The sequence below is a fragment of the Alexandromys fortis genome, unplaced genomic scaffold (assembly GCF_014885135.2).
Source record: "Alexandromys fortis isolate MF-2015 unplaced genomic scaffold, M_Fortis_MF-2015_v1.1 scaffold_114, whole genome shotgun sequence".
In the NCBI taxonomy this organism is placed as follows: domain Eukaryota; kingdom Metazoa; phylum Chordata; class Mammalia; order Rodentia; family Cricetidae; genus Alexandromys; species Alexandromys fortis.
Genome location: NW_026068046.1, coordinates 1,231,551 through 1,254,315, shown reverse-complemented (window position 1 = coordinate 1,254,315; position 22,765 = coordinate 1,231,551). Strand labels below are relative to the sequence as shown.

General features: G+C 35.4%; 1 long non-coding RNA gene and 1 pseudogene across 1 annotated transcript; both read right to left on the bottom strand.

Moving 5' to 3' along the window:
* LOC126486574 (40S ribosomal protein S6-like) overlaps window positions 1-22,765 on the bottom strand; it is a 166,311-nt pseudogene that overhangs the window by 75,098 nt on the left and 68,448 nt on the right.
* On the bottom strand, window positions 2,501-5,443 carry LOC126486570 (uncharacterized). Its single transcript, XR_007588157.1, has 2 exons — window positions 5,299-5,443; window positions 2,501-2,624 (listed from the first exon to the last, which is right to left on the bottom strand). It is a non-coding gene; the product is annotated as an uncharacterized lncRNA (long non-coding RNA).

Sequence of the window (22,765 nt, the reverse complement as noted above, 5' to 3'; positions counted from 1 at the left end):
ATATATAACATTAGAGTATTTATAAACTCACTTTTTAAAATAATTTCAAGCCTTTAAATGTCAAAGGAATACAAGATTGGTGAGATTCTAAGAAACATTCCCAAGGTCACCTAGTAAATTACTAAACAAAGATTGTTTGGGATCATTTGTTCCACGACACTTAAAACAATATCAGATTTTTTTTTTTTTGTAGCAACTGTCTAGTACTCAGTTGCCATTTGTTGGATTTTTAAAGTATGGTGTTAGAAGATGGATATCTTTTCCTTAAATGCATTACACATGAATGAGCAGTACCATGCCACAACAATGTCATAAGACATTGTGATTATGTTGTAGCCTTTGCTAGTTAATGAAAGTAGAAAACATCTTCCCTAAAATTATTCCACTGTATGTTCCCGTCTTCCTGGATCATTTCTTTCAAGTGAGGAGCACGATTACTGTATTTAACAGTCTAGTGCTTTTCTTCTTCCTCATACTTGCTAACACTCAGCACTTTTTAAAGTTCTTCCAGAAGGAAATATGAATTAAATATTGATACAGTTGACATTGTATGCAACATGACTGCTTCCAAAAGGCTGTATCGATGGCTGAGAGGAAACTAATAAAGGTTCTTGAGTTGGTTCTACTCTGCAAATTGTTAATTAGGTATAAAATTCGGAAAATAAATACATGTTGATGATTTCATGCCTAAAAAGGCTCTACTTTGTCTCCTAGGAAAATGTTAAGCTGTCTATATAAGAGATTATTACTCGTTTTGCTAAAAGTATCTGACTTTCTAGGTAATTAATCCTATCTTCAACTAAAAATTTAGCTGAGGGGGGCAGAGTGAATTGTAATGCAGAGACATGCTGTGTAACATGTGGTCCTACTCATTGGGGTTTCTGTTCTCACAGCCAGTAAATCCCAAAGAAAATCACACAGAGGTCTTCATAAGTTATAAGCTGATTGGTCCATTAGTTCAAGATTCATATTAGCTCTTATAACTTTTATTAACCCATTATCCTTATCTATGTTAGCCACATAGCTCAGTACCTTTTTCAGTGGGGTAGGTCACATCCTGCTTCTTCATGGTCTGGGCAGGACTGGAGAAAGAGCTTCCTTCTTCCCAGAATACCCCTGTTCTCATTGCCCCACCTCTACTTCCAGTCTGGTTTTCCTGCCTATACTTCCTGCCTGCCTACCGGCCAATTAGCACTTATTTAAAATATAATTGACAGAATATAGATTTGTCCTGCATCAATCCTGACATTAGGGATAAATTCTTCTTTAATTTAAAACTTTATGGTCATTGTCACAGTGTATATGTTTTCTACTACTCATGTAAGAGGCCCCATTTTCTTACTATCCAATTTCAAAGAAGTTAATAATAATAATAGGGAAAGAAGATATATTATTGAGAGTGATCACTAGTTCTTAGCTGCTCCTGAATATTGTGATGGTTCCTGCTCAGAAAACCAGAGTGAGTATATTCCAAAGTCCTGTGTGCATGAGAATTTGCTACTGACCAATCTTATTTTTTTCCTTATCAAATTTAAGGTATCAGATGTTATACTGAGGTCTTTAATCCATTTGGAGTTGATTTTTGTGTAGGGTTATAGATTATCAGTCTTTTACATGTAGCTGTCCAGTTTAACAAACATTAATTGTTGAAAATGTTGTATTTTTTTCCAATATGCTATTAGCTTCCATTTTTAAAAAATCAGACAGGAGTGTCAGCTTATTGAATGGCACCATTTATCTTCCATTGAACAGTGCATCTTGTTTTATAGCAATACCATGATGTTTTGGTACTATAGCTCTTTTGTATAATCTCAAATCTAGACTACTGATACCCCCAGCAGGTCCTTTATTAGTCTAAGTTATTTTAGATATCAAATTTTGTGGGGTTTTTTTGTGAAATTTAAAATTGTTTTGCACATGTGTTAGTGAATAACTATGTTGTGTTTTATGGTCATCATATTGAATCTGTACATTGCATTTTGCATTATGGTTATTTTCACAATATTAGTCCTAAAAATCGATGAGTTTGGATGGTCTTCCAATCTTCCAGTATTTTCTTCAATTTCATTTTGTTATTATCTTAAAGTATTTATCATACAACATTTTCACTTCCTTGGATAGATTTATTCAAAGATTTTCTTTTTTCTTTTATGATATTGTGAAAGAATGTTTCCTTGATTTCCTTTTTAGTATGTTTATCACTTGACTATAGAAAAGCTACTGATTTGTATATTACTTTTATGCTTTGAATATGTTTATTAGTTCTAGGAATTTTCTGGTACAGTCTTTAGTTTTATGTGTATGCAATCATACAATCTTCAAACAAGGATATTTGAATTCTTTTCCTATTTGAATGCCCTTTATCCCCTTCACTTACCTAATTGCTGTAACTAAGACTGCAAGTACCATACTGTTGAAATAGGAGCGGCAGGGCTGCGTCCCGGCACCCGGCCGCCCACATGGCTAGTTTATACCCAGAAATAATTACACGGAAACTGTATTCTTTCAAACACTGCCTGGCCGGCTAGGTCCAGTTTCTTATTGGCTAGCTCTTACATATTGTTCTAACCCATTTCTAATATTCTGTGTAGCCCATGAGCTGGCTTACCAGAGAGGATCTTAACCTGCGTCTGTCTGGAGTGGGAGCATCATGGCGACTCTCCACCAAGACTCCTTCTCCCAGAATTCTCCTGTTTTCTCCACCCACCCAAGGGTGGGCCTTATCAAGGGGCCTAGGCAGTTTCTTTATTAATAAGAAATCACTCCCACATCAATTCCCCTTTTTCTGTTTAAACAAAAAAGAAAGGCTTTAACTTTAACATAGCAAAATTACATATAACAAAACAGTTATCAAGTAAGAATTACAGTTACAATATTTATATCTATTTTATCTCTTATCATAACTAAGGAAAACTATAACTAACCATTCTTCAACTCCATCAAAGACTCCAGAAGGATATAATATTACCTATCAAACAAGAAATAAGAAAACTCTAGAAATGACAGAGACATCTCGCTGCCTGGACAGTCACCCAAAGTTCCTCTGTACCGTTGGGGCATCCATCTTCGGCCTACAGGCCCATAGTATCCAGCAGACATTCTCATCAAGCAAGAAATTCCAAAGACAGTTCAGTCACTTTTTGCTGTGTCCTGCAGAATGTCTCACAGACTCTTTCATGAAGCAGGAACCCCAAAAGGTCATCTCACCTTTAGGCAAGTTCAGCAGTCCTCTCTCTGCGGGTTCTCTGTGTCCAGTTTATGCAACAGTCCAGGCAAGAGCAGTTTCTTGCCCAAATGGCTATCAAACTCCATAAGGATTCTCTTCGATGCCCATCTTCCTCTTGAAATAGATTGGTGCTGCCAGGAGCAAATGTGTCTCATTGTCATGAAAAACCCTAAGTTATTAAAATATCTTAAATGCCATATTCTGCAGCCTTTGAAAGATATGAAGAATGCCTATCTAACTAAAATATCTCTCTATATATCTAGAAAATCTAACTAACATGACTACAAGCTTAAGTATTAGCGATGATTATCCATTAACAACCTATATTTCCTAATTATACATTACATTTTTAAATGAACTACACAATCACAATACCTTAATCAAGATCAAAAATACATATACATATAACAAAATTGACCATAAAATCCATACCAATGCAAATTATTCATATCTATATCATATCCCCCTTTAAATGTAAAAGAACATTTATAAACAATATTTGGGAACATGGGCGTAGTTTTTTCTCTACAAACTGCTTCCTGCTGAATAGGGGCGTCGTTAATTAGGTTGTTCATGATATAACCTGTATGCTAGTTTCATCTCAGTTGGCAATTGAGCGAAGCAATTTTTTGAGGGTATTCACAGCAACCTTTCAGGAGGGCGTGGTCTATCATACCAAATCGGAATAGATGCAATCCACAGGGTCTCATCCTCTGCAAAAACAAAAGAAGACCCTCTCCAAAGCATCATATCCTTAGACCCAAATTCTGAAATCATAATACCCTTATATCCATTTTGGTTTAGATTGGCAGCCCATGTAATGAAATGTCTCTCTGTACTTAGCTCCTTCACAGTCAAAAATTTTAAAGAAAACACAATGTACATAATCCAGACTCTCTGTGAATTTTCCATTTTTACGTGGCTTATATTTCTTTATTTCTTTTAATCTATAACTCTCTGTACTTCTGTACTCTGTCTCTTTAAAGACTTTACCCTTTTTCTTTTTAAGACATTAACTTTATTCTTTATATTCTTTTTCTTCTCTTTCCCAAGCCTACGTACATTTATCCAACAGTGTCTGAATCTGTTTTATTGTGAATCTGTAATTTCTTTACTATACAGGAGCATTTCTTAAAATGTTAAGCATTTCTTAAAAACTTAAGTTGCACCATTTACAGGTAATACGGTACTGCCTGTGTCCTGCCCAGTCTAAACCTTAACTGCACGGTTTTAAGGTAATTACGGTAGTTCCTGCCTGAGATCAGCACAGTTCAGCATGGAGCAGCCGCTCCTGCCTCAGAGTCATTTGGTGCCCCTGAACCATTCACAGTTTCAGGCACACAGCAAGTCCACATTGGAGCCGCACTCAGCAGTTTAACTCTGAGACTGAGTGTGCAGCACAGAAACTCTTTTCATCCAAGTTACAGCCAAATCTGACATGCAGAGCACTGCGCAGTCTGAAAATGCGTCTCTGTATAGCGGCAGGAATCCGCCATGCTCTTCCGCCTGCCTAAGCCTGATTCTGCCTTCTGCCCAGGTGCAGGCGGGGAGCGCTGAGCCATCTGCACGGTCTCAGAGCACTCTCCTCCGATCCCAAGCGGGAACACAAACATCCAGTCCCATAAAAGCCTTGAAATGCTTTAAAGCCAGAGTTCACGCTGGCAGCACAGCCCCAGGAAGCAGCGCTTTAAAATGACGCAGCTTTTTTTCTGCTGCTGTTGCTGAATCAGGAAATCTCTCTACGGCACGCCACCAACAAAGAGCAAAACTCTGCATTAAACTCTGTTTTTCCTCTGTTTAAAATTAAGCTCTCTCAGGTTTTTAAGTGGATTTAGCCCATCACGTCTGGGCGCCATCTGTTGAAATAGGAGCGGCAGGGCTGCGTCCCCGGCACCCGGCCGCCCGCATGGCTAGCTTATACCCAGAAATAATTACACGGAAACTGTATTCTTTCAAACACTGCCTGGCCCGGCTAGGTCCAGTTTCTTATTGGCTAGCTCTTACATATTGTTCTAACCCATTTCTAATATTCTGTGTAGCCCATGAGCTGGCTTACCAGAGAGGATCTTAACCCGCGTCTGTCTGGAGTGGGAGCATCATGGCGACTCTCCACCAAGACTCCTTCTCCCAGAATTCTCCTGTTTTCTCCACCCACCTAAGGGTGGGCCTTATCAAGGGGCCTAGGCAGTTTCTTTATTAATAAGAAATCACTCCCACATCACCATACTGAATAGGAAGGGGGAGAATGAATATCTTTATCTTTTTCTGATTTGGAGTTGGCAATCCTTGGCGAGCAGCTGTGGTGCTTAGATGGGTTGAATGGGGATGGTAATGAAAGGAAATGTGGGTACCCTATCTGAATCTCTGGGCCACATATGGTGTCTAGAAATTCTCTGGTAGGAACTGGACTGGGATATGAGTCTCAAAGGGAAGAGACGAAAAGGGTCTAGGAGGGCGGGAGTTCTTGGACAAGCAGACTTAGTGTTTGGGCTACCTAAATTGAGGGGAGCAGGGATGGTGAGCACAGATTTTTCTTCCTGCTTCTATTCCTAATGATAGCCATTCCTGCAGAATCTCAGTGAAGTTTTAATTGCATCCTTCAGATGGCTAAGGATGTTGAACATTATTTCTTGTATTCATTAGTCATTTTTACTTAATCTTTCAGGAAATAATCTGTTCATTTCTGATGTGGGATTCCCTTCTGTATGCTGTGAATATGTTATATTAACATGGATAAATAACGAAGCTGCTTTGGCCTATGGCAGGGCAGAATAAAGCTAAGAGGAAAAACTAAACTGAATGCAGGGAGAAAGGTAGAATCAGGGATGTCATGTAGCTGCCAAAGGAGTAAGACCCGAGACCTTGCCAGTAAGCCCCAGCTTCATGGCAATACACAGATTAATAGAAATGGGTTAATTTAAGATGTAAGAGTTAGTTCATAAGAGCCTACATTAGTATGCTGAACAGTGTTGTAATTAATATAGTTTCTATGTGATTATTTGTGTCTGGGTGGCCAGAAAATGAATACACTTATTAACACATTTCATTTGCACTTGAATTTTAAATTTTATTTTGTATTCTATATATGTATATTTGGCAGAATTTTTTCTCCTATTCTTTCTATTGTCTCTTCATTCACTATCATTTTCTTTGCTGCAAAGAGACTTTTTTCATGAAATCCTGCTTGTTTGCTTTTGGAATTAATTCTTGAGCTGCTGGAGAACTTTCCAGAAAGCCTTTGCCTATGCCTGTGTCTTGAAGTGTTTCCCTTGTTTTTTTTCTAGCAGTTAGGTAGAAATAGCTGTTATCAAGTATGATACAAATGCAATCCCATACACACAAAATTTCAAGGATTTTACAGAGTTACATAGAAAAGGCAGACAAACAGGAAACAAAACATTCTGTGTTTCATATGAAAGCGGCCCCTAATAGTTAGGCAATTATGGTAGTTTAAATGAAAAAAGGTCCTCCATAGGCTGTAGCATTTGAACACTTGGATCCCAGTTGGTACTGCTACAATATGGGAGGTCTATATATCTATGTGTGACTTTTATTGGTTAATGAATAAAGAACTGCTTTCAGCCTATGGCAAGGGCAGAACAAAACTAGGCAGGAAAAACTAGGCTGTATGCTGGAAGAAAGAGGGTGGAGTCAGAGAGAAGACATGGAGCTGCCCGAGACAGATGCTAGGAAATTTACCCTACAAGCCACAGCCACGTGGTGATATACAGATTAATATAAACAGGTTAAATTAATCTAAGACTTAGCCAATAAGAAGCTAAAACTAATGGGCCAATCAGTGATTTAAAGAATGCAGCTTCTATGTGTTTATTTTTGGTCTGAGTGGCCAGGAACTAACAAGTGGCCTCCTTACTACACTACTTTTTATGAAGGTTTACATGGTACATCCTTGTTAGATGAAGAACATCACTGGGAGGAGGATTTGAGAGTATATAGCTGAGTCCTTCTTCCAGTTCATTCACTTTGTTTTGTGCTTGCATTTGAAGAAAGGAGTTTTCAGTCCTGCTATGCTTCCCTCCATGGTGAGCTTTTAGCAATAGGTGTTTTTTTTTTTTTTTTTTTTTTTTTTTTTTTTTTGTTGTTAGATTTGATAGGGTTTCTTTGTGTAACACCCATGTTTTTCTGGAAGTTACTCTGCAGACCAGGCTGGTCTTGAATTCACAGAGATCCACCTGTCTCTGCCTCCTGAATGCTAGGATTAAAAGCATGTGCAATCCTGCCTGGCCAATGATGAACTTTCATCACTCTGTAAGCCAAAATAAACTTTCTTCCATATTTCATGTTTTCTTTTTTTAAAAAAAGAATCACAACGTCTGAAAAGTAACTGATGTAGTGATTCTGAGCAAAAACAACAATCCTGGAGATATCACAATGCTTGGTTTCAACTTGTACCATAGAGTGACAATAATCAAAACTAATTAATATTGGCAAAACAAAAAAAATGTAAGTCAGTCAGAGAGAATATATGTTCTAGACATAAACTTACATGGTTAGCACCATTTTTTTTCAAAAGAGTTAAAAATATACATTGAAATGAACATAGTCTCTTCAATACATAGTTCTGGGATATCTACAGTAGAAAAATGAATTTTGATCCCTCTGTCTTTCTATGGGCAGTCGATTCCCGATGATGTAAGATTTGAGACTGGAGTTGCCCAGGGCTTTTTTCAACATTGTTTTAGTCCTTCTCCTAAGATTTATTTCTCCTTTTATACTGTATTCAGCCACTCTTCCCATGGGATCACTAACTTGGTTGTTTGGGTTGCTTTTCTTGTTCAGAACAGGAAAGAAAACGTTTGGAGTCATGTAATTATTAAAATATTTGTTTCAGCCCCTAGTTATAGAGTCTTTCCTTTTTTGACCCTGTGATAGCAAATGGCCATTACAAATGTAGGAATAAATTAAACAACTCCCTCTAATATTCTGAGAAACATATCATTGGTGTGTTATAAATTGATTAGCTACCAAAATGTTGAACCGATTATCTTGGTTTGATTCCATCTTCCAGAAGCAGATACCTTTGATTAAGATTCTGATAAACAATTTAGTTTTAAACTGAACTGCACTCGTATCAGTCATGAAAATGATAGAACAAAAATTTACTTGTGTTACTGGCAATTTAGTTCAAAGTACATCCTCTACAGGTTCTTATGACAAATCATCAGTTAATTGTTTCCATAGCAGTTTCAATAGTCCATGAGCTATTTTACATAACAGGTAGTTCAGAGAAGAGGAAACAATCAGGTGCCATTGCATGCCTATAACACAGATGATTTCTCCCCTATTTCGGTTCCAATTACATAAAGGATCACTGCTGACTTTACTGTTTGTTCAGATGAGTTCTTTTCTCTAGAACATTAGGACATCTTGGGCCCTATGCCAAGCTAGTCAGGCTTAAGATTTAGGCCATGTGTAGGAGGCAGTATTTGCAGAAGTAAAATAACACAAGGATTAAAGTCAACATAGTGATGTTGATGTCAATGTTCATAACTAATTACTGATTCCTCTTCTGAGTTTTGTTGAAGTGAATATCATCAAATTTAACTTTGCTTTGCCTCTTATGAGTTGTACAAATCAAATGGAAAGCAAAATGAAATACATGAAATAGAATCTTTTATGGTGACAAAGTATAGACTCAGCTCCATGTACATGTACCTTAAGTTACAATTTAATAAAGTACTTTCTATCCGTCTGAAACTACCCACAAACACAATTCCCCTTGAATCCATAGTCATATTTTCTTTAAAAATAATCTGCTATCATCTCAGAACAGTTACAAAAAGACCAGATTGATTTCTCAGAGGAGACCTTAATCCCCCAAATTTGAGGGTGATTAATTATTCTGTGCGAAGACTCTCCTTCTACTTACTGTATCTGTTTTTTCCATAGGTATTTGGGATAACATCTCACATCTGAGATATTGTAGTATTTTGTTGAAGTTATATGTACCATTATACCAAAACATATTTTGTATCATCAAATCCACCTTATGGTCATTGCATACTGATTGATGTAATTAGAAGGGGAAATACCATTCTGAAAAGATTTTAGTTCTTTCTTCTGTGTCAGGTACTCAACAGGGAATACATTACGGCTAAGTTCATGTAAGTCCTTTTATAAAGTAGAGATTTTCTCCTTTTTGTGGTCTGGTCATATTAAAGGTAGAAATCTTGAGTCTAGAAAGAGGCTTTGTTTATTCCTAGAGTCTATGATATAGTTTAACATTTCATGGTTACTTAATTTTAGGACAGTTTTCAACATAAGAATCTTATGAAAATCGTATAGAGTTACATATTACTATACCCAATCTTCACTGTTTATATCTTACATTAGTATGGCAATATGGCTAATGAACCAAAACTGGAAAGTTTTTTTACTTATTATCACACTTACTTTATTAAGAAATGTTCAGCTTTTATGTAATCTTTGTTTCTCCATCACAGGATCCAATCTAAGAGTCTGCTTTACATTTGATAGTTGTTTTGATTCATTTTATGATCATCTTGACTGTGGCCATTCACACTACAATGTAAGGTCACTGGAGAAACACGCATTCACTCTTAACTAATCAAATGTTTGTTCCCCTACAGCAAGATCTTCCAATAATAAAAGACATGTCTGATTCCTTTCTTTAGTCCTCTGTGAATATTTCCAGTTCCTTTGGGTCTCTGCCAAAAATACAAGTAATAGGGACTAAATATCTTTCTAAATCAAGTGTCTTTAAACAAATAGCATTTACTTCTCATTTAAGATGTAGATTGGAAAACTGAGATTGGGATGATTCTTGGTAGATACGCTCTTTGCTACTAATGTTAATCATTTGTAGATTTTTTAGTGAACAGAATTAGAAAATAAATGTGTGTATACTACCCCATGAATATACACAGAAGTCTAAGTATTACTTTATACAGCTCTATATATTTGTATTACTCTAAACGACAGCCATTCATACATTTCCAACTGGAATCTATTGCTACTAGATCACAGCCTCTTAGTCATAGTAGTGGGTTCTGCTCTACGGTGTGCGATCTGTCTGTCCATGGTGTGGGCTTCATCTTGTTGAGTGAGACTTAAAATTCAGTCAGAAAGTGGTTGATTACTTACATGATGTACCTGGCATTACTATGCCAGTGCTTATGTCTTGGCAGGCATGCACAGCGATCAGGGTTTATAGCTGAGTCTAATTTATGACTGATTTTCTCCTGTAATTTGTTTAGCACCTTACAGCACTATGGCAGCTAGACAGTAGGGTTAAAGTCTCAGGTCAATGAAAGCTTCATTTCACCATGTTCCATGATTCAAATACGTAGTATGTTTAGACATATGGCATTTCTCTCAAGTTCTGGAGGATAACCAAGAGCAGTGGTTTTATTACTACTGTTCTTTAAGACAACGTGAAATTTGAGACAATTACACCACCAGTAGTTCTTTTACTATTCAGTGTTTTAGTTAACCAGTTTTTGTTGTTTCTGTATAAAATTCAAGACTGATTTTGTTGTTGTTTTTATTGTTGTTGAATTTCTGTAAAGAATTGTGTTGGGATTTTGATGGTGATTGCATTGAATTTGTAGATAGCTTTTGCTTGGATAGAAACTTTCAAAATATTATTCCTATTGAATAATATTGAATACTGAATAAAGCATGGGAGATCTTTCTACCTTTAGATATCTACATTTCATTCTTCAATATCTTAAAGTTTTTACTATAAAAGTTTTACAAATGATTGGTTAAAGTTATCCCAATATATTTTTGAGGCAGTTGTGAAAGTGTGAAAGTTATAGTTTTTCTGATTTCTTTCTCATGTTTATAATTTGTATTATGAAAGCTACTGAGCTTTGGATGTTAGTTTTATATCCTCTGTTACTTTGCTGGAGGTGTTTATTAGCTGTAGAACTTTCCTAGTGGAGTCTTAGGGCCTTTTGTGTTATAAAATCATAATATCTGCAAATGAAGATACTTTGACTAAATTGATGGGTTCTTTGGTTACTGTTGTCCAATCTGAGTCCTAGTTAAGTGTGTCAGCTGTCAGTGCCTGATTCTCAGTGAAGTGTCCTGGTTTGGAGATCCTGGTATCTGCAGGTTGGTGATGAGTCACAGAGGACTGGAGTGGGCCTCAAAGGAAAGATCAAGAAAAATGGTGGTGATGGACTTGGGTGATTCTGGGTGCACATCAAGAGATAGGGTTCCTAGGGAATAAAGATGGGAGGGAATGTGTGGCTCCTACTGGTAGAATGTATCAGGACTAAGGGTAAGTTTGGAGAAACCAGGATGGAGAACAGAAAGTAAGATGAAGATCTCCTACCAGAGTGTCATCCTACTGTGGTAGTTTTGAGTTGCTCATATAGAGAGGTTCTGTAAGTCAGGTAAGTCATATCCTTTGTTTTCTATAGTTTGGATATTATCCTCCTCTTTATTTTCTTTTGTTCATTTGTGTTTATCTTGACTGCCATTCTTTTAGCTTTCCGTATCTGTTCTGAATTTCCATGAGCCAATAATTGGCTGGAGATGTGTAGTGGTTTTAAATGTAGTATGTGATTTCCTATTCACCAGAATTCCCATCAATCTGTTTTATCACCTATTTAGAACCTTTTCCATAGACTTTGTACTCATGACCCCAGTATGTACATAATGTTGGCATCTTCTCACCACAGTACCAGACTTTTTTTTTGCCTCTTTTAGTAGTGATAAAAATTAAGATAAAAGCAATTCTTTATAATTTAACAACATAGGATCCTGTCTTTACTTCCTTATACTATCACTTAAATGACCTTCTTGAGCAACTAAACTGCATTTACTGGTGACCATGCAGTTTCTCAGGCTGACATGAAAACGCCGGTGGCCTCAGTCTCTTGGGGAATGTCCAAAACTAGATTGTACTAGTCACATGTCTCATTTGGTTTTCAGGGTCTCAGGGAAATATACTGACATAATCATGTTTACTCCAGACTCCAGTAAAGCCATATTATCAGACTCACAGGAGTTCATACAACTCAAAGCTTTCATAAGTTTTTTTTTAAAAAAACTGTAACAGAACAGTTTTTAGTGTCCTTTTAGTTCATATCCTACATATATTATCATATCAGTACCTGAACAAGACTTGGAAAAATGAAAATCTGAGAACCAATCCTACATGAAGCATGTCTTGCTTTATAGGTCTGTCAATATTCTTTTTCATTGTGGGTTTTGTGTATTGCAACTCACAGCATGACTGTGAATAGCAAAGAAGTATTCTATCTTTTGGTAGTATCATGCTTTTGTTAACAAAGAGAAAGGAGTATACCCCTTTTCAATATACAGATGGGTTACAATTAAGTAAAAAAAAAAAAAAAAAACTTTAGCCAGAAGAAATACAAGAGAAAATTTAAGAGAGAAGTTAAGATGCTGCAAGCATAATTTTCCAGACCCTATATTTTAGTTTCCTGATGTTAACCCCATGGTTACATAATATTATAGAAGAAAGACAAGATTTATCAGAAAGGCTGAGTTTAGTAAAATGATATCTTTAAAAGTTGAGTTTTTTTCTAAACTAGTAGGAGAAAGGAATTCAAAGAGTTTACAAATATATTCTGCTGGTTTTAAAGATGGAAGGGCTGATATAAAAAGGCCAAGAAAGTGTTGTTACACTGTCTAATAAAATTCAAAGTGAAAGATGTAGTCCTACATTCAGATGGAACTGATTTCTGCCTACAACATAAGTGACTCCTCGCTTTTAGATGTGTGCCTCATCTGACAAAAGCATATGATTTGGGCCTTATGAGACATACAAAAGTAAATATGACTGTTTAAAATTTGGTTAAGCGCTAATATTTGAGTCTCCCACAATAACTTACCTTTTATTTCTTCCTGCCAGTAAAGCATAATCAGTTTAACATATTGACTTATTTCCCAAGAGGGAGATATATTTACATGTCATATGTAGCTTGCTGCAGGTTGTGTTTTGTTCCAAGGTAATGACTCTGAGGAGGAAATCTAAAGCAGTCACAATAACGAGAAAACTTGGAAGAAATGGAGATAAATAAAGAGTCCCCTCATAAATGATACCATGTGGTAAGCCTACTTTTCCATTTATTCCAGTTCTGCCCAGTTGGCAAACTGAAAGAAAACTCTTTCCCCTGGCTGGCATCATTAACCCAGTTTGAACTTCTAAAATCAAATGAGAAGAATGACAGAGAGGTAGAACAAGCCATTCAAACAAGCTAAACTGATTTTGATAGGTTTCCTGGTAACAAACCCAAGTATGGTTATAAATGGGGAACTATAGCCTCCAGCTGTATTTTTTGTTATATAAACTTTCTGGAAAAAGGATTAAACCATATTTACGAAAAACATTTGCTTTTCTCTAGTATTTCTCTAGTAAATTTAGTGCTGTTGTTTAAAGTGCTTTGGAATTGAATTGAGTAGGTGTTAAAATTCTAATTGCCTGTGACATTCATCTTAGAGTTGCTCAAAGAAAGATATCATCCTTGACTTCTTCACATAAAATATAATGATCAGAGTGAAAGAGAGTGGACAGGAATAATGAAAAAGTAAAATGAATGTATTTTAGAAATCACAGACTCAAGATATCCATAGATGATTATGATATAGCATTTATAAATTAATCTACCTTTTGTTATTGATTATTTGGGGTGGCGATTAGGAGTACATATGCCTGGTTAGTAAGAAGTAAAGCAAACACATTTACTTTAGTGATATACAAAAGCTACTACTTTGACTTTAAAAAAAAGGATTTTTTGGACCATTGGTACTGAATTTTTTAGGAAATAAATTAATTTTCATAACTCAATGAAGATGTCATAAATTTGACTTTTAAAGAATATAGGGTACATGTGTGTGTATGTGTCAGAGATAAAGAGAAAGAGAGAGAGAGAGAGAGAGAGAGAGAGAGAGAGAGAGAGAGAGAGAGAGAAAGAGGGGGACAGAGAGACAGATATATAAAGATAGATTTAGGCTTAAAATATGACTAAAGATTAAGGATAAAAGCACTAGCAAATACTCAAAAAGTGAGTGCATTCAAAATCCTTAAATCATACTGTTAATTAAAATAATAACAACATTGGCACAGTCAAAGCTTCAAATTGATCTGCTGAACAAACCATCCCTTTGCTTTGATCATTAAGATATAAACAAATAGAGTGCTTATTTGATTACATTCTTGAGCTGCTTAGACTATTTTGTAAAACAGTCCATAGGTCATAAACCTACCAGATTGACGTGGGCAAAGTAGAGTTCTGAGGTAATCAAAATGCAATTATGTGCTGTATATAATAACATTTTAGTTGACAATGGGCTGCATGCACAATGAAGTGGCCATAAAAGCATAATAGATCTGACCAATTCCCTTCATCTAGTGGTGCTATAGCTGTTTTCGTGTCATAGTACTTCATAATGCATTCCTCCCTTTCCTGTGATGAGGCTTTTATAACCAAACTTACCGTTCTAGGAATCACTTAAAGGTAGAGCACATACAATTATGTATAGTATGCAAGACTTCATAATAATAATAATAAATGACAGAGTTATTGGTATATATTTTTCCTGTACTAAAATTTTATGATTACTTCATGTATCCCATGTACATTTGAGATTAAACATGTTTCACATAAACAATATACTATACTGAAGTACTTAGAATTCATGTTCATTTCATCCTTCTATAGTACTATATTATTTTGTTCTTGGTTTAATCTCATGTTTGGCTTATCATAGCCTCTAAGTACACTAAAGTCACCCAAACTATTGCCAGTAGGAGTCCACATTAAGTGTTTAATTTGAAAACACAGCTAAATTTATCAATGGCTAGAGAGACACTCAATGGGGACAAATGCTTGTTGCTTTTGCAAAGGACAGGAGTTTGTTTCCCAGCACTCATGATGGGCAGCTCACAACTGCCTTGAAGTTCAGGGGTTCAAAAACACTCTTCTGACCTCTGCCAGCATGCGTACACGTGCACGCGCATGCACACACATACACACACAAATACATAATTTTAAAATTCAAAACATTCATTTTTGTCCACTCCCCTTCTTTCCTTGGACAAAAAAAAATATATAGCTTAATAAAAATAAATCTTAGTTTCCTTTATTGTGAAAATCAAAGGGGATACTGATATTATGGAAGAATTAAAACATATGTGACTACTTTTAAAACATTACTTGGGCATGTGCTGTATTATCAAAAAGTTTATGAATTGCATCTTCAAAGAATTTGCCACTCGTGATCAGCTTGCACAATTAAACAAAACTGTGATAGATGGTAAAGTTGTTTAGATACATAATGTTGTAACTTAGAAAAAATGGAGTGTGAGAGAAAGATGCCACGCAATAGTGTTCATGTGAGGGGGGGGATGGGCAGACAGACAGAGAAAGAAAGAGATATGGAATGGGGCAAGATCACTTTAAAGGTAACATAGTGAATGTGCACTAACACATGGTATGCTGTAACATCTAGGTTTCTGTTAACATACTGTATATTAAAAACACCCAAGAATTTCTTTTTCAAGATGTAGCTTTTTTATTAACTCATGAAGGTAGAGATACTTCTCAAATTATGATGGTCTTACAATCTGCAAAACTTTTCATCAATTAAAAGTTGAATAAGTATAAAATGTACTACTGAGCTTTCTAGCTAATATAGCATAATGCAGAGTACTAGCTGTTTATCCCCATGGTCAATGACTGGAAGCTATGGCCGAGTGCTTCTGCCCAGCAATTATAGAGAAGAACAAACTAGATGTTGCTAACCAGAAGTTTCAAAATTCAAAATCAGACTTATGATTTCTACTGAATATATATTACTCTCAGACTATAATAAACCTGAAAACTTTAAACTCAGACTATCCAATGTTGATGAGCATCTGTACAAGGAGGGCACTCATTCATTCCCAGCTATCCAGTTCAACAAATAATCACACAGAAACTATAGTATTTGTAATACTGATTGGCCAATAGCTTAAGCTTACTCTTTTATGTTAAATTAACCTATTTCTATCAATCTGTGTATCACCACGTGGCTGTGGCTTACTGGGTAAAGTTCTGTCCCTGGCATCTGTCTCTGGTGGGGCTACAGTCTCTCTGGCTCTGCCTTCTTTCTCCCAGCATTCAGTTTAGTTTTCCCACCTAGCTCTATTCTTCCCTGTCTATAGGCCCAATGCAGCTTCTTTATTATCCAATGGTATTCACAGCATACAGAGGGGAATCCTACATTACCTTTCCTTTTCTGTTTAATAAAAAAGAAGGTTTTAACTTTAACATAGTAAAATTATATATAACAAAAGGGTATCAAATAAGATTCACAGTTACAATATTTATATCTATTTTATCATTTATTATAACGAAGGAAAACTATAACTATAGCTATCTATTCTTTAACTCCATCAAAGATCCAAGAAGAATATAATACCTAAGAAAACAGGAAGTGCATTGTGAGTAACTTCCAAAACTCTAGAATTGACAGAGACATCTTGCTGCCTAGACAGTTACCCAAAGTTCTTCTGTAATGTTCTGGCAACCCATCTTCAGTCTACTGGCCCATAGTATCTGGCAGACTTTTCCATGAAGCAAGAAATTTCTAAGACACATCCGTATATATTGGCAGTGTGTCAGTAACTTTCTTCTGTGTTATGCAGAATGTCTTGCAGACATTTTCATGAAGCAGAAACCCCCGAAGGACTGTCTCACCATTTTTAGGCAACTTCAGCAGTCATTTTTCTGTGGGTCCTGTGTATCTAGTACATCAAGCAATTCAGTCAAGAGCAGTTTCTTGCCCAAATGGCTAACAAACTTCTTAAGCAACCTCTTCAAGTCCATCTTCGTCTTGAAGTAGATTGGTGCTGCCAGGAGCAGATATATCTCATGTCATGAAAAGTCCTTAGTTATTAAAATATTTTAAGTGCCATATTCTGAAGGTCTCTGAAAGATTTGAAGAATACATTTATAACTGAAATATAAGTCTGTATATCTAGAAAACCTAACATGATTAAAGATTTGGCTATTATAGATGATTATCTATTAACCTATATTTCTTAATTATACATTACATTTTAAATGATCTGCACAAACACAATACCTTAATCAAGAGTAGAAATATATATATATATATATATATATCAAAATTTATCTTAAATTTGAATCAGTAAAACAAGATCCATACCAATGCAAATCTCTACAGCATATCTCCATTTAATTGTAAGCAAACATTTATAAACAATATTTGGGAATTTGGACATAGTTCTTTCCAAACTGCTTCCAGCTTTTGGTTGGGTGAACTAATTTTTGCGGGTGTTCACAGTGACATTTGGGGTGGGAGGGTCTTGGTCTATTAAACCACATTAGTCTGGAAAAAATCCACAGGTTCACATCTTCTATGGAAACAAAAAAAGAGCCTCTTTTCTAATGGCACAAATCCTTAGATCCAAATTATGAAGTCAAGATATCTTTTAATACAAATATGTTGGTTTAGCTTAGCAGCACATACAATGAAATGTCTCTCTGTACTTAGCTCCTTCATAGTCAAAAAATTAAAAGAAAACACAATAATAATATACATAATCCAGACTCTCTGTGGATTTTCCATCTTTACATGATTTATTTTTCTTAACTCCTTTTAATCTATGAGGGTCTGTACTCTGTCTCTTTAAAGACTTTGTTTTTTTTTTTTAAATGATTTTCTTCTTTATATAACTTTCTTCACTCTTTTTCTTCTTTCTCCCAAGCCTACATACATTTATCCAACACTGTGATCCACTTAGAGGTCTTTTTCATCTGAATCTGTCTTTATTGTTTATCTGTACTATCTTTTGAACAGGAGCGCTTTGTTTTTAATTGTAAGTGGGCATGACTATGGCCAAAATGGCCATGCCTGCTTGCTCTGCCCAGTCTAACATAGTGGAGGTATGTCCACTGTCTCTGAGAACCATGTACATTGCTTCATTTTTAGGCATACAATGGGTCTATGATGCTATTAAGCAAGTTACAGCACTGTGCTCGTAAACCCCATTTAAATGCTTGGCTTCCTGAAATAGCCAGAGTTCATGCTCACAGCATGGTCCAGGAAGCTACAGTTTTAAAACCACGTGGTTTCATTTTTTTTTCTGCAATTGCTGAATAAGGAAGATCTCTCTTAAAGGAATAATGCCTTTGCTTGCTTATAACAAACAGAGACCATCTAAAAAAAATGCTGCTACCAAAAAGCCATGCTTAACTCTGTTCTTTTGTATCTAGAATTCCTTTCCAAGCTTTTTCGGGTTTTACATGGATATAGTCGACCATGTTGGCATGCTAATTTGTAGCAGGAGGCCACATATTCAATCCTGGCTGCCCAGTCCAACAAATAATCACACAGAATTATTTGCAATATTGTTTGGCCAATACCTTAAGTGTATTTCCTGCTAACTCTTATAAGGAGAAGGGAGGGGCAGGGAGGGGAGCAGAGAAAAATGTAGAGCTTAATAAAAATCAATAAAAATATATAGAAAAAATTAACCCATTACTATTAATCTGTGTATCACCATGTGGCTGTGGCTTACTGGATAAAGTTTCTGGGGCTGGCGTCTGTCTCTGGCGGGGCTACAGTCTCTCTGACTCTGCCTTCTTTCTCCTAGCATCTAGTTTAATTTTCCGACCAAGTTCCATTCTTCCCTGTCTATAGGCCCAAAGCAGCTTCTTTATTATCCAATGGTATTCACAGCATACAGAGGGAAATCCCATATAAAGCATATGTTACTATAATTTATTCAAATAAAAATAGTTTAAAGTTTTTTTTTATTTTTTCTAAATTTTATACAGTATACTTTGCTCACTGTTATTTCCCTCTACCAACTCCTCCAGTAGCCTCACAATTTCCTATCCACCCTATTTCATGTTCTTTTATCTCCGTTAAAAAATATAACTCAAAACAAAACAAATAAAGGAAAAATAAAAAACAAAAACAAAATCACAGAGTCTGTTTGTGTTGACCAACAACTCTCTAGCTATTCCTGAGAATGAGGCCTGCCCTAAAATGAAGTTTCATTGGAAGAAACTGATTTTTTTTACTTTCTAGAAATTATTTATCAATAAAAAATAATTCAATGGAATTGCACATGGGAAGAAGAATGGAACAAGAAAAGTGCATCTTGAACATAATAAGAAGCATCCATCTTGTTTGGGAAAATGCATTTTTGAAACTCAATGATAAACTTAGTAGGATGAAGAACTATAGTTTAATGTAGCAAGTAGAAGGTGTCCTTTTTCAGTACCATGTTGGTGTTCTATAAACCAGACATTGCCACCATGGAGGTTACAATCTTGTTGAAATTATGACAAGAATTTAAAATATACAAGTAAGGGGCTGGAGAGATGGTTGTTGAGTTAATAACAAGTACTACTCTGATAGAAGACTTAAGATTGGTTCCCAGGACCATATCAGGTGGCTTAGTACTGCCTGTAACTCCAGCTCCAAGGAATTTGACACTGTCTTTTAGCCTTTGTGGGTATCTACATTCATGTGTACATACTACCATGCAGGCACACAATATATATAATGAATGAAAAATAAACCTTAAAAGAGGAAAACATATAATTTAGGAATAAAATATACTTAAATCTTGGTGCCCAAGTTTATCAGTACATTGAAAGTGTCTTGAAAAGTCAAAAGGATAACATCACAAATAGCAATGAGCTAAATCATTTGTATTTGGAAAGGTATGTGCTGTATGTCATAATATATATCAACTCTTCTAAGGTAGTTACTTCAAAGGAGAGTTAAAGCCTTTTGGGGCAGTTTTTCTCTATCCTGGATGATCTTTACATCTACAAGCAATAGAGAACAGGACTGTCAGCAAATTAAATGATATTTAATGTTCTTTAAAAGAGAAATCTGGAGGTAGTTGATGCTAGGATTAATTCAAACAAATGATGTCAGGACACTGAGTGGGCTTCTCTGGAATTATTTTTGGTTTCCCCTTGCGGTCACTAAGTAGCTGAAATAGCTCCAAACATTATGTCCTTATACGAGAATGTTCAAAGCAGGAAGGAACACAGAAAAACAAATGTCTGCATTTTGTTAAAACTAAAATATGCTCCATAACAGGAGATGACTCATGATAGATCTGAGCTTGCTGGGAGATTCAAGGACAGATAATAGCTTTTCCAGAAGTCCCCAGCAGACTTTTCAGGTTTATTGGTAAAAACTGCATCACATGTATCACATTATTTCAATCACTGGAAAACAGGAACTGAATTTCTGTAACTGACTTATTCCTATTATGACTTATCTCCCATGCTTAAGCATATATGTGTGTGTTTTATATGTTATATATATATATATATTATATGATAAAAAGAATTAAATGATTCTTAAATTAAATGTGAATTTAGTCAAAACACACGGTGAGACAGTCTGCAAATCTGAACTTAGTAGTGAATGTGCATATTCTTAGCAGCAAAATCTAATGCATTATGTTCTCTTGTTCCTTCTGTTCTTTTCATGTCTTTTTAAAACCTGTCTCTTGCTTTCTCTATTTTTTTCTTCATAATGTATATATTCACTTGTTCAACAGCCTTAAAGGCATAGTAAGAACATTGTAAACTTGGACTTAAATGAAAAAAAAAAAAAACTCGGTGGAAGAACCTGTTTTTCTTTTGAGTCTGGCTCACTTCCACGTGACCTTGTATAAGAGATAATATTCACATTGTGTAATTTCAAATTGACATCCCTTGAAATGAAAGATATTGAGTGGTGGTAGCAAATTCTCATGATTATGAATCAAATACAGACAGATTAAGTTATTATTAGGATTCCTGGAGCCTCTATTCTCATTTTATTCCCATTAAATATTAGGTCAATGGCTAAGAAGGCATAACTTTGTGATCATTTTACAAATGAGAAAGTGTGATTTAGTTTTACTACAGGTATCAAACTACAAAAGAAGTAATGTTATATCATATTTTAAGGCATATGGCTGTAATTTTTTTTCCTTTCTGAAGAGCTTTTGTTCTCAGAAGATTTAGATTTTAAATGCCCAGACAATATAAGTGCAGAAAATAGCCAGAATCAACACATAGGTTTAGAAGAAATGCTTTCCTTAAATTGGGAATCTAGGGAAGGGTAAATGTCGAGCATATACATTACATTCTAATGGTTTATTTATGAAAAGTTCTCAGCTCATACCTCTGAGACAAGAGGAGATATTCTACTTTCTATGCCATAACCTCATTTATTCAATGTGCAAATGTCGATTCCTATAACATTTCTGGCCTTTTCAACTGTTGAATTAGTTTTGATGACATTGTAATGAGACACTTTCCTCCTTGGGTTAGGAAAAATCTTTACCATTCACACTGATTTTTGCATTAACTTGCAAGGCAAATTTGTGAGTGCCAAAACACTAAATTTAGCTTAACACTTACATTTAAATTCATTGAGCCAGATTTTCTTTTGGTTGATTTAATTGCAGATTCTTAAACAGATGTCTTTTTCAGAGTAATAATTTTGACATTTAATTCATAGACCATTAGTGTTAGAAGGACCCCCAGAGATCTGCTAGTTCAATGCTTCATTTTTCAGAAGAGAATAAAACGACTGAGGCCAAAAGAGGTTAAACAAGTTACCCACTGTCACACAGCTAGTTAGAGGCAGAATCAAGAACTATAAAACAGCATGTTTGCTTTCAACATCCATATTTTTTATACTACACAGTGATGTTTCATCTATAGTAAACTTTACCCACAGTACTGAATAAATTGATGTCATATAACCCTGTAAGGTCTTGACTTTATACCCCTTATTGAATACTTAAAATAAATCCCTCCACTTTGGGCCTCAGGAGTCCCAGAGGGAAAGGTTATGTAGTTGTGGATGTAAATATTGGAGAAAAGATAGAATGGGGTTCAATCTGGCACACTGAAAAGTCATTCCTGAAAATAAAAACAAATGTCTTAACCTTTTTGGACTTAGTTTCCTTATCAGGAAAATGGAAGTACAATTCTATCTACAGGATATTTTGAAATGAATCTATATATAATAATTGGAATTTGAAAAATGCCTAAGAGATTTATTTTTAGTGACTTTTAGAGATTTATTTATTTATTAAAATAACAATATTGTTTTATTTTAGTGTTTGTGACAAATGCAAATAAAGAAGCATGTACACTTGATTTTAACCCCACAGAGGAATAAGAATAACTAGAGTTAATTTTACTGCCACTAGAAGTGATAATAGGAAGTGTAGACAAATAGACTTTTCATTCCTGTGCCTGGTTAGTTTTAATTTAAACTATCTTTGATGTCATATTTCCTCTATTCTGTGGTTGTATTTTTCTCTCTTCTTCAAGAGATGCCCGATCATATGACAGGGGCATTTGTTCAACTATGTTCATAGCAGCATTATTTGTAATAGCCAGAACCTGGAAACAACCTAGATGTCCTTCAATGGAAGAATGGATGAAGAAAGTGTGGAATATATACACATTAGAATACTACTCAGCGGTAAAAAACAATGACTTCTCGAATTTTGCATGCAAATGGATGGAAATAGAA